The sequence below is a fragment of the Periplaneta americana genome, chromosome 14 (assembly GCF_040183065.1).
Source record: "Periplaneta americana isolate PAMFEO1 chromosome 14, P.americana_PAMFEO1_priV1, whole genome shotgun sequence".
Taxonomy (NCBI): Eukaryota; Metazoa; Arthropoda; class Insecta; order Blattodea; family Blattidae; genus Periplaneta; species Periplaneta americana.
This window is the reverse complement of record NC_091130.1, coordinates 135882952-135896199: the sequence shown is the minus strand read 5'-3', so window position 1 is coordinate 135896199 and position 13248 is coordinate 135882952.

Here is a 13248-nt window from a genome sequence, read left to right as displayed (position 1 = left end):
ATATTCTATCTTTCTATTCTATCCCATTCTGTTTATCTATTCTATCCTATTCTATCCATCTATTTTATCTGTCTATTCTATCCTATTCTATCAATTCTATCCTATACTATCTTTCTATTCTATCCCGTTCTATCTATCTATTCTATCCTATTCAATCGATCTATTCTATCATATTCTATCCTATATTATCTATTCCATCTATTTTATCCTATTCTACCTATTCTATCATATTCTATCTTTCCTATTCCATCTGTCCTATCTATTAAACCTATTCTATTCTATCTATTCTATCAATTCTATCTAATCTATTCTCTATTCTATCTATTCTATTCTATCTATTATATTCATATATTGTATCCTATTCTATCCATCTATTCTATCTATCTATTCTATCCTATTTCATCTATCTATTCTATCCTATTCTATCTATCTATTCTGTTCCATTTTATCTATCTATTCTATTCTATTCTATTCCATATATCTATTCTCTCTTTTTCTATCTATCTATTCTACCCTATTCTATCTATCTTATTCTATCTGTCCTATCTTGTTCTATCTTTTCTATCCTAATCTATCTATTCTATTCCATTCTATCTATCTATCTATTCTATCCTATTTAATCTATCTATTCTATCCTATTCTATCTATCTATTCTATCCATCTATTCTATCTATCTACCCTATCCTGTTCTATCTATCTTTTCTATCCTAATCTATCTATCTATTCCATTCCATTCTATCTATTCCATCCTATTTTATCTAGCTATTCTATCCTATTCTATATATCTATCCTCTCCTATTCTATATATCTATTCTATCCTATTCTAACTGTCCTATCCTGTTCTATCTATCTTTTCTATCCTAATCTATCTATTCTATTCCATTCTATCTTATTTAATCTACCTGTTCTGTGCTATTCTATATATCTATTCTCTCCTATTCTATATATCTATTCTCTCCTATTATATATATCTATTCTCTCCTATTCTATCCTTATCTATCTTTCTATTCTATCTACTCTATCCTGTTTTAATCTATTCTATCTATCATATTTTATCTTTCTATTATATCCAATTCTGGTTATCTATTCTATCTGTCTGTTCTATCTATTCTATCCTATACTATCTATCTATTCCATCTATTCTGTCTATCTAGTCTATCCCATTCTAACTATTCTATCCCATTCTATCTATCTATTCTATCCTATTCCATCTATCTGTTATATTATATTCTATCATATTCCGTCTCTCCATGCTATCATATTCTATCTATCTATTATATCCTATTCTATCAATCTATTCTATAATACTCCATCTATCTGTTCTATCCTATTCTATTCCATCATATTCTGTCTCACTATTCTATCATATTCTATCTATTTATTCTATCCTATTCTGTCAATTCTATCTTATTCTGTCCATCTATTCTATTTATTTTATCTATATATTCTAGCCTAATCTCTCTATATATTCTATCCTATTATTTCTATCTATTCTATCCTACTCTATCTATGTAATCTATAATATTCTATGTATTCTATCTATTCTATTCTGTCTATGCTATCTATCTATTCTATTCTATCGTATTCTCCCATCTATTCTATCCTATTCTATCTATCTATACTATCCTATTCTAGCCATTTATCCTTTCCTATTATATCTATTCCATCCTATTCTATCTATCTATTCTATCCTATTCCATCTATCTATTCTATTATATTCTATCTATTCTATCCTATCATATTTTATCTTTCTATTCTATCCTATTCTATCCATCTATTCTATTCTATTCTATCTACTCTATCCTATTTTAATCTATTCTATTCGATCATATTTTATCTTTCTATTCTATCCAGCCTATATATTCTATCTATATATTCCATCCTATTCTATCTATTCTGTCCTATTCTATCTATCTACTCTATTCTATTCTATCTAATCTAATCTATCTATTCTATCTAGTCTACCCTATAATATCCTATTCTATATATATATAGTCTGTCCTATTCTATCTATCTATTCTATCCTATTCTATCCTATTATATTCTATCTATTCTTTCCTATACTATCTACCTATTGTATCCTTTTCTCTCTATCTATTCCATCCTATTCTACCTGTTCTATCATATTCTATCCTATACAATGTATTTATTCTATCCTATTTCATCTATCTATTCTATTCCATTCTATCTATCTATTCTATCCTATTCTATATATCTATTCTCTCCCATTCTATCTATTCTATCCTATTCTATCTATCTATTCTATTCCATTCTATCTATCTATTCTATCTTATTTAATCTATCTATTCTATCTATCTGTCCTATCCTGTTCTATCTTTTCAATCCTAATCTATCTATTTATTCTATTCCATTCTATCTATATATTCTATCCTATTTAATCTATCTATTGTATCCTATTCTATATATCTATTCTCTCCTATTCTATGTATCTATTCTATCCTATTCTATCTATCTGTTCTATCCTATTCTATCTACTCTATCCTATTTTAATCTATTCTATTCGATCATATTTTATCTTTCTATTCTATCCCTTTCTGTTTATCTATTCTATCCTATTCTATCCATCTAATCTATCTGTCTATTCTATCCTATTCTATCTATCTATTCTATCCTATACCATCTATCTATTCTATCCTATACTATCTTTCTATTCTATCCCTTTCTATCTATCGTATTCTAATTATTCTATCGATCTATTCTATCATATTCTATCCTATATTATCTATTCCATCTATTTTATCCTATTCTATCTATTCTATCCTATTCTATATTTCTTATTCCATCTATCCTATTATACCTAATCTATTCTATCAATTCTATCTAATCTATTCTATTATATTCATCTATTGTATCCTATTCTATCAATCTATTCTGTCTATTTTAATCCTATTCTATCTATCTATGCTATCCTATTCTATCCGTCTAATATATCCTAATCTAACTATCTATTCTATCCTATTTCATCTATCTATTCTATCCTATTCTATCTATCTATTCTGTTCCATTCTATCTATCTATTCTATCCTATTCTATATATCTATTTTCTCCTATTCTATCCATCTATTCTACCCTATTCTATCTATCTTATTCTATCTGTCCTATCTTGTTCCATCTTTTATATCCTAATCTATCTATCTATTGTATTCCATTCTATCTATTCTATCCTATTTAATCTATCTATTCTATCTACCTATTCTATTCTATCCATCTATTCTATCCTATTCTATCTATCTACCCTATCCTATTCTATCTATCTGTGCTGTCCTATTCTATCTTTCCTATTCCATCTATCCTATCTATTATACCTATTCTATCTATTCTATTCTATCTAATCTATCCAATCTATTTATTCTATTGTATCTATCTATTCTATCAATTCTATCTAATCTATTCTCTACTCTATTCTATTATATTCATCTATTGTATCCTATTCTATCCATCTATTCTATGCTATACTATCTTATTCCACCTATTTATTCTATTCTATCTATTCTATCCTATTCCATCTATCTATTCGATCCTATTATATTCTATCCTGTTCTATCTATCTATTCTATCCTAGTCTATCTACTATATTCTTTTCTGCCTATTCCATCCTATTCTATCCGTTCTATCATACTCTATCCTATACTATGTATCTATTCTATCCTATTTCATCTATCTATTCTATCCTATTCTATCTATCTATCCTATCTCTCTATTTTACGTTATTCTATATATTCTATCCTACTTTATTCTACCTATTCTAAACTATCTATTCTATCTTTCTATTCTATCCTATTCTATTTATCTATTCTATCCTATTCTATCCATCCATTCTATTTATTTATTCTATCTGTCTATTCCTTCCTATTCTATCTATTTATTCTATCCTATACTATCTATTCCATTTAATCCATCTATTCTATCTATCTATTCTATCCTATTCTATATATATTCTGTCCTATTCTATCCTATTCCATGTATCTATTATATCCTATTCGATCTATTCTATCCTATTCTATGTATTCTAACCTATCTATTCTATCCCATTCTATCTATTGAGTCTATGATATTCTATTTATTTATTCTATCCTATTCTATTTCATATATTCTATCATATTCTATCTTTCTATTCTATCCAATTCCATCTATCTATTCTATCCTATCCATTGTATTCTATCTATTCTATCCATCTATTCTATCCTATTCTATCTATTCTATCATATTCTATTTATCTATTCTATCTATCTATTATATCCTATTCTATCAATCTATTCTATACTACTCAATCTATCTATTCTATCCTATTCTATTCCATCATATTCTGTCTCTCAATTCTATCATATTCTATCTATTTATTCTATCCTATTCTGTATATTCTATCTTATTCTGTCCATCTATTCTATTTATTTAATCCATCTATTCTAACCTAATCTCTCTATCTATCCTATCCTACTATTTCTATCTATTCTACCCTACTCTATGTAATCCATAATATTCTATGTATTCTATCTATTCTATTCTGTCTATGATATCTATCTATTCTATTCTATCGTATTCTACCCATCTATTCTATCCTATTCTATCTATCTATACTATCCTATTCTATCCATTTATTCTTTCCTATTATATCTATTCTATCCTATTCTATCCATCTATTCTATCTATTCTATCCTATTTCATCTATCTATTCTATCCTATTCTATCTATCTATTCTGTTCCATTCTATCTATCTATTCTATCCTATTCTATATATCTATTCTCTCCTATTCTATCTATCTATTCTACCCAGTTCTATCTGTCCTATCTTGTTCCATATTTTGTATCCTAATCTATCTATCTATTCTATTCCATTCTATCTATTTATTCTATCCTATTTAATCTATCTATTCTATCTATCTATACTATCCATCTATTCTATCCTATTCTATCCATCTACCCTATCCTGTTCTATCTATCTTTTCTATCCTAATCTATCTATCTATTCTATTCCATCCTATTTAGCTATTCTATCCTATTTAATCTAGCTATTCTTTCCTATTCTATATATCTATCCTCTCCTATTCTATATATCTATTCTATCCTATTCTATCTGTCCTATCTACCTTTTCTATCCTAATCTAACTATTCTATTCCATTCTATCTATTCTATCCTATTTAATCTATCTGTTCTATCCTATTCTATATATCTATTCTCTCGTATTCTATATATCTATTCTCTCCTATTATATATATCTATTCTCTCCTATTGTATCCTTATCTATCTTTCTATTCTATCCTATCTATTCTATCTATCTAGTCTATCCTATTCTATCTATCTATTCTATCCTATTCTATCTATTCTATATTTTCTATTTATCAATTCTATCCTATTCTATATAACCTATCCTATTATATCTGTTCTATTGTATCTATCTATTCTATTAATTCTATCTAATCTATTCTATATTCTTTATCTATTCTATCCATTCTATTCTCTATTCTATTCTATTCTATATTCCTATTCTATCTATTGTATCGTATTCTATCTATCTATTCTATCCTATTCTATGTATCTATCTATTCTATTCCTTTTATTCTATCCTAGTCTTTATTTTACCCTATTCTATATATCTCTTCTATCTCATTCTATCTATCTATTCTATCCTATTGTCTCTATCCTATTCTATTAATGTATTTTATCTTATTCTATCTATTCTGTTCTATCTATTAAATCTATTCTATCTATCTATTCTATCATATTCTATATATCTATTCTATCCTACTCTATCTATATATTCCATCCTATTTTATTCTATCCTATTCTATCCATCTTTTGTATCTTATTCTATCCAATCTATATATTCTATCTATATATTCCATACTATTCTATCTATTCTGTCCTATTCTATCTATCTACTCTATTCTATCTATTCTAATCTATCTATTCTATCTATCTAGTCTACCCTATTCTATCCTATTCTATATATATATATATATAATCTGTCCTATTCTATCTATTCTATCCTATTCTATCTATTCTACCCTATTCAACTATCTATTCTATCCTATTCCATGTATCTATTATATCCTATTCTATCTATGTATTCTAACCTATCTATTCTATCCCATTCTATCTATTGATTCTATCCTATCCTATTCTATTTATTCTATCCTAGTCTATCTACCTATTCTATCCTATTTTATTTCATCTATTCTATCATTTTCTATCTTTCTAATCTATCCTATTCCATCTATCTATTCTATCGATTCTATCCTATCTATTCTATCCTATTCAATCAATTGATCCTATTCTATTCTAACTATTTATTCTATCCTATTATATTCTATCTATTCTTTCCTATACTATCTATCTACTGTATCCTTTTCTCTCTATCTATTCCATCCCATTCTACATATTCTATCATATTCTATCCTATACTATGTATCTATTCTATCCTATTTCATCTATCTATTCTATTCCATTCTATTTTTCTATCCTATTCTATATATCTATTCTCTCCTATTCTATCTATTTTTCCTATCCTGTTCTATCTATCTTTTCTATCCTAATTTATCTATCTATTCTATTCCATTCTATCTATCTATTCTATCCTATTTAATCTATCTATTCTATCCTATTCTATAGATCTATTCTCTCCTATTCTATGTATCTATTCTATCCTATTCTATCTATCTGTTCTATCCTATTCTATCTACTCTATCCTATTTTAATCTATTCTATTCTATCATATTCTATCTTTCTATTCTATCCCATTCTGTTTATCTATTCTATACATCTATTTTATCTGTCTATTCTATCAATTCTATCCTATACTATCTTTCTATTCTATCCCGTTCTATCTATCTATTCTATCCTATTCAATCGATCTATTCTATCATATTCTATCCTATATTATCTATTTCATCCTATTCTATCTATCTATTCTATCTTTCCTATTCCATCTATCCTATCTATTATACCTATTCTATCTATTCTATTCTCTAATCTATCTATTCTACTCTATCTATTATATTCATCTATTCTATCCTATTCTATCCATCTATTCTATCTATTTTATCCTATTCTATCTATTCTATCCATCTAATCTATCCATTCTATCATATTTCATCTATCTATTCTATCCTATTCTATCTATCTATTCTGTTCCATTCTATCTATTCTATCCTATTCTATATATCTATTCTCTCCTATTCTATCTATCTATTCTACCCTATTCTATCTATCTTATTCTATCTGTCCTATCTTTTCTATCCTAATCTATCTATTCTATTCCATTCTATCTATCTATTCTATCCTATTCTATTTATCTATTCTATCCATCTATTCAATCCTATTCTATCTATCTTTTCTATCCTAATCTATCTATTCTATTCCATTCTATCTATTCTATCCTATTTAATCTAGCTATTCTATCCTATTCTATATATCTATTCTATCCTTTTCTATCTGTCCTATCCTGTTCTATCTATCCTTTCTATCCTAATCTATCTATCTATTCTATTCCATTCTATCTATTCTATTATATTTAATCTATCTGTTCTATCCTATTCTATATATCTATTCTCTCCTATTCTATCCTTATCTATCTTTATATTCTATCTACTCTATCCTATTTTAATCTATTCTATTCGATCATATTCTATCTTTCTATTATATCCCATTCTCTTTATCTATTCTATCCATCTATTCTGTCTATTCTATCAGCCTATTCTATCTACTCTATCCTATACTATCTATTCCATTTATTCCATCTATTCTGTCTATCTAGTCTATCCCATTCTAACTATTCTATCCCATTCGATCTATTCTATCCTATATCATCTATCTATTCTATTATATTCTATCTATTTATTCTATCTATTCTATCCATCTATTCCATCCTATTCTAATCTATCATATTCTGTCTCTCCATTCTATCATATTCTATCCATCTATTGTATCCTATTCTATCTATCATATTATATTATATTCTATCTATTCTATCATATTCCAATTAATCTATTCTATCCTATTCTATCAATCTATTCTATCCTATTCCATCTATTCTATCATATTGTGTCTGTATTCTATCTTTTCTAGCCTAATCTCTCTATCTATTCTATCCTATTATTTCTACCTATTCTATCCTACTCTATCTATGTAATCTATAATATTCTATGTATTCTATCTATTCAGTTCTGTCTATGCTATCTATCTATTATATTTTATCGAATTCTACCCATCTATTCTATCCTATTCTATCTAACTATACTATCCTATCCTATCCATTTATTCTTTCCCATTATATCTATTCTATCTATCTATCTATTCTATCCTATATCATCTATCCTATCCATCTATTCTATCCTATCTATCATATTCTATTGATCTATTCTATCCTATTCTACCTATCTATTATATCCTATTCTATCAATTTATTCTATCCTATTCCACCTATATATTCTAACATATAATATTCTGTCTCTCTATTCTATCATATTGTATCTATTTATTCCATCCTAATCTGTCTATTCTATCCTATTCTAACTTATTCTGTCCATCTATTTTATTTATTTTATCTATCTATTCTAGCCTAATCTCTATCTATTCTATCCTATTATTTCTATTTATTCTATCCTACTCTATGTATTCTATCTATTCTATCCTAATCTATCTACCGTATTCTAATTATCTATTCTATTGTCTATGCTATCTGTTTATTCTATTCTATCGTATTCTACCCATCTATTCTATCTAATCTATCCTATTCTATCTAACTATTCCATCCTATCTATACTATCCTATTCTATCCTATTATATCTCTTCTATCTATTCTATCCTATTCCATTTATAAATATTATCCTATTCTATCTATCTATTCTACTCTATTCCATTCTATCATATTTAATCTCTCTATTCTATCATATACTATCTATCTATTCTAATTATTCTATCCTACTCTATCCTATCTATCTATTCTATAGCATTCTATGTATTATATCCCATTCTATCTATCTATTCTATCCATCTATTTTATAGCGTTCTATCTATTCTATCGAATTCTATCTATCTATTCTATCCTATTCTATCTATTCTATCGAATTCTATCTATCTATTCTATCCTATTCTATCTATCTATTATATCCTATTCTATCAATAAATAAATAAATAAATTTTGAAAAAACTGTAAAAAAATTGAAAAAATAATATAAAAAAAATTAAAAAACAATAGTTTAAAAAAAAGAAACAAAAACTTTCAAAAAGTTAAAAAAAATTTTAAAAACTATGTTTAAAAATATTTTTAAAAAAGTTCTTAAAAAATATTCAAAAAATATTTAAAGATAAAGTCAAAGAAAATCATTTTAAGGAAAATTAAAAAAAAATTTTAAAAAAATTCTCAAAAAAATTTTCAAAAAAAAAACTTTCAAAAAGAATTTGAAAAAATTTTTAAAAAGTCCAGTGAACAAATTTGAAAAAAAAAATTAAAAAAAATTTAAAAGAAAAAATTTTCAAAACAAAACTTTTTAATTTCAAAAAATTTTCAAAAAGTTAAAAACATTAAAAGGAAAATTTTAAAAAATTTAAAATACGAATTTAAAAGTAGATTTAAAAATATTCTATCTATTCTATCCTATTCTATCTTTCCCATTCCATCTATCCTATCTATTATACCTATTCTATTCTATCTATTCTATCAATTCTATCTAATCTATTCTCTATTCTATCTATGCTATTCTATCAATTATATTCATCTATTGTATCCTATTCTATCCATCTATTCTATCCTATTCTATCTGTCTATTCCATCCTATTCTATCTTTTTATTCTATCCTATACTATCTATCTATTCCATTTATTCCATCTATTCTATCTATCCTATCTACTCTATCTAACTAGTCTATCCTATTCTATCTATCTATTCTATACTATTCTATCCTATTCTATCTATCTGTTCTATCTTTTCTATTTATCAATTCTATCCTATTCTATCTATCTAACCTATCCTATTCTATCTATCCAATCTATCTATTCTATTGTATCTATCTGTTCTATTAATTCTATCTAATCTATTCTTTTCTCTCTAATCTATTCTATCCATTCTATTCTCTATTCTATTCCATCTATTTTATTTTTCTATTCTATCTTTTCAATCGTATTCTATCTATTCTATCCTATTCTATGTATCTATCTATTCTATTCCATTTATTCTATCCTAGTCTCTATTTTACCCTATTCTATATATCTCTTCTATCTCATTCTATCTGTCTATTCTATCCAATTCTCTCTATCCATTCTATCCTATTCTATCAATATATTTTATCCTATTCTATCTATAAGTCCTATTCTATCTATTCTGCTCTATCTATTCCATCTATTCTATCTATCTATTCTATCATATTCTATATATCTATTCTATCCTACTCTATCTATATATTCTGTCCTATTCTATCTATTTATTCTATCATATTCTATCTATATATTCCATCCTATTTTATTCCATCCAATTCTATCCATCTATTGTATCCTATTCTATCCAATCTATCTATCTATATATTCCATCCTATTCTATCTATTCTACCCTATTCTATCTATCTATTCTGTCCTATTCTATCTATCTACTCTATCCTATTCTATCTATCTACTCTATTCTATCTAGTCTACCCTATTCTGTCTATTGTCTTATTCTATCTATTTATTCTATCATATTCTATCTATATATTCCAACCTAATTTATTCTATCCTATTCTATCCATCTATTGTATCCTATTCTATCCAATCTATTCTATCTATATATTCCATCCTATTCTATCTATTCTACCCTATTCTATCTATCTATTCTGTCCTACTCTATCTATCTACTCTATCCTATTCTATCTATCTATTCTATATATCTAGTCTACCCTATTCTATCTGTCTATTCTATCTATCTAATCTATCCTATTCTATCTATTCTATCCTATTCTAACTATCTATTCTATCCTATTCTAACTATCTATTCTATCCTATTCCATGTATCTATTATATCCTATTCTATCTATGTATTCTAACCTATCTATTCTATCCCATTCTATCTATTGATTCTATCCTATCCTATCCTATTCTATTTATTTATTCTATCCTATTCTATCTACCTATTCTATCCTATTCTATTTCATCTATTCTATCATATTCTATCTTTCTATTCTATCCTATTCCATCTATCTATTCTATCGATTCTATCATATCTATTATATTCTATCTATTCTATCTATCTATTCTATCCTATTCAATCAATTAATCCTATTCTATTCTAACTATTTATTCTATCCTATTCTATCTATTCTATTCCATCTATTCTATCATATTCTATTTTTCTATTCTATTTTATCTTTCTATTCTATTCTATTCTGTCTATTCTATTCTATCTATTCTATCCTATTTTATCTATCTATTCTATTCCATCTATTCTATAATATTCTATCTTTCTATTCTATTTTATCTTTCTATTCTATTCTGTCTATTCTATTCTATCTATTCTATCTATCTAATCTATTTTATTCTCTATATTCTATCCTACTCCACCTATTCTATCCTATTCCATCTATCTATTCTATCCTATATATTTTTCTATCTATTATATCATATTCTATCTTTCTATTCTATCACATTCTATCTATCTATTCTATTCTATCCATCTATTCTATCCTATTCTATCTGTTTTATCCTATTCTATCTATCTATTTTATCCTATTCTATCTATTTTATTCTATCTAGCTATTCTATCCTATTCCATTCTATCATATTCTATTCTATCTATTCTAGCGTATTTTATTCTAAATAATCTACCCTATTCTATTCTATCTATTCTACCCCATTCTATTCTATCTATTCTGCGCCATTCTATTCTATCCTATTCTATTCTACCCTATTCTACTGTCTATTCTACCCTATTCTATCTATTCTACCTATTCTAGTCTATCTATTCTTCCTATTATATTCTATCTATTCTACCTATTATATTCTAATTATTCTAGCTAATCTATTCTATCCTCTTTAATTCTATTCTATCTGTTCTATCAAATTCTATTCTATCTATTCTACACTATTCTGTTCTATCTAATCTACCCTATTCTATTCTATATATTTTATCGTATTCTATCTATTCTGTACTAGTCTATCTATTCTATTGTATCCTATCCTAATCTATTCTATGCTATTCAATTCTATCTATTCTATTGTATCTATTCTTTCAGACTTGTATTATATTTTCAAATTTTTAATTTAAATTTTTTTCATTTTTTCCGATCTCTTTTAAATTTTTTTGCTTTTTTATTGTCCAATTATTTTTATTTTTTTAATTTTTGAAATTTATATCTTGTTCTCAATTTCTTTTAATTTTTTCATTTCATTCTCATTTTTCCTTCAATTTTTTTAATTAAAAAAATCCAATATTTAATTTTTTCTATTAAATTTTTCCTCATTTTTATTTTTTTTTATCTATTTCATGTCCGTTTTAATTTCTTATAATTTTTTTTTCAATTTTTTTTTATAGCTTTATATTTATTTTTACAAACTTTTTCATATTTTTCAAGTAGTTTTTTCATTCTTTTAAAATTTTTCTTTTTTTCTTTTCAAATTTAAAAAAGTTATTTTTTCTATATTTTTTCAATTTCCTATTTTTTTCCTTTCTTTCATTTCCTTTCGAAATGTTTTTGTTTTTTTTTTTTCAATTTCCTTTTCAGTTTTTTTTCTTTTTTGAATTTTTTTCGATTTCTTTTAATTTCTTTTTTCTTTTTTTATTTTCCAATTTCTTTTTTTCGTATTTTTAATTTATTTCTTGTTCTTAATTTTATTCTTTTTTTTCATTTCTTTAAGATTTTTTAAATTGTTTTTCAAAAACTATTTTTTTTTTTCAATTTTATAATTCCGAAATTTTTTCATATTTTATTTTTGTTTTCATTTTCTTTTAAAGTGTTTTTTTTTTCATTTTAAAATTTGTTTTAGTTCTATTAAATTTTGTTTCGATTTTATTTTTTTTTATATTTGAACTTTTTTATACTTTTATTTTTTTTTATTTTTTTAATTTCCCATCTGATTTATTTCTCTTAGAATTTTTTTTCACTGTTTATAAATTCCTTTCGATTTTTTTTTTCAATTTTTTATTCTTCTTTGAAATTTTTTTTTTCGATTTCTTTGAATTTTTTTTGTTTTTATTTTGTTTTTTTTCATTTATGTATTGTCCTTAATTTCTTTAATTTTTTTCATTTCTTTCTAATTTTTTT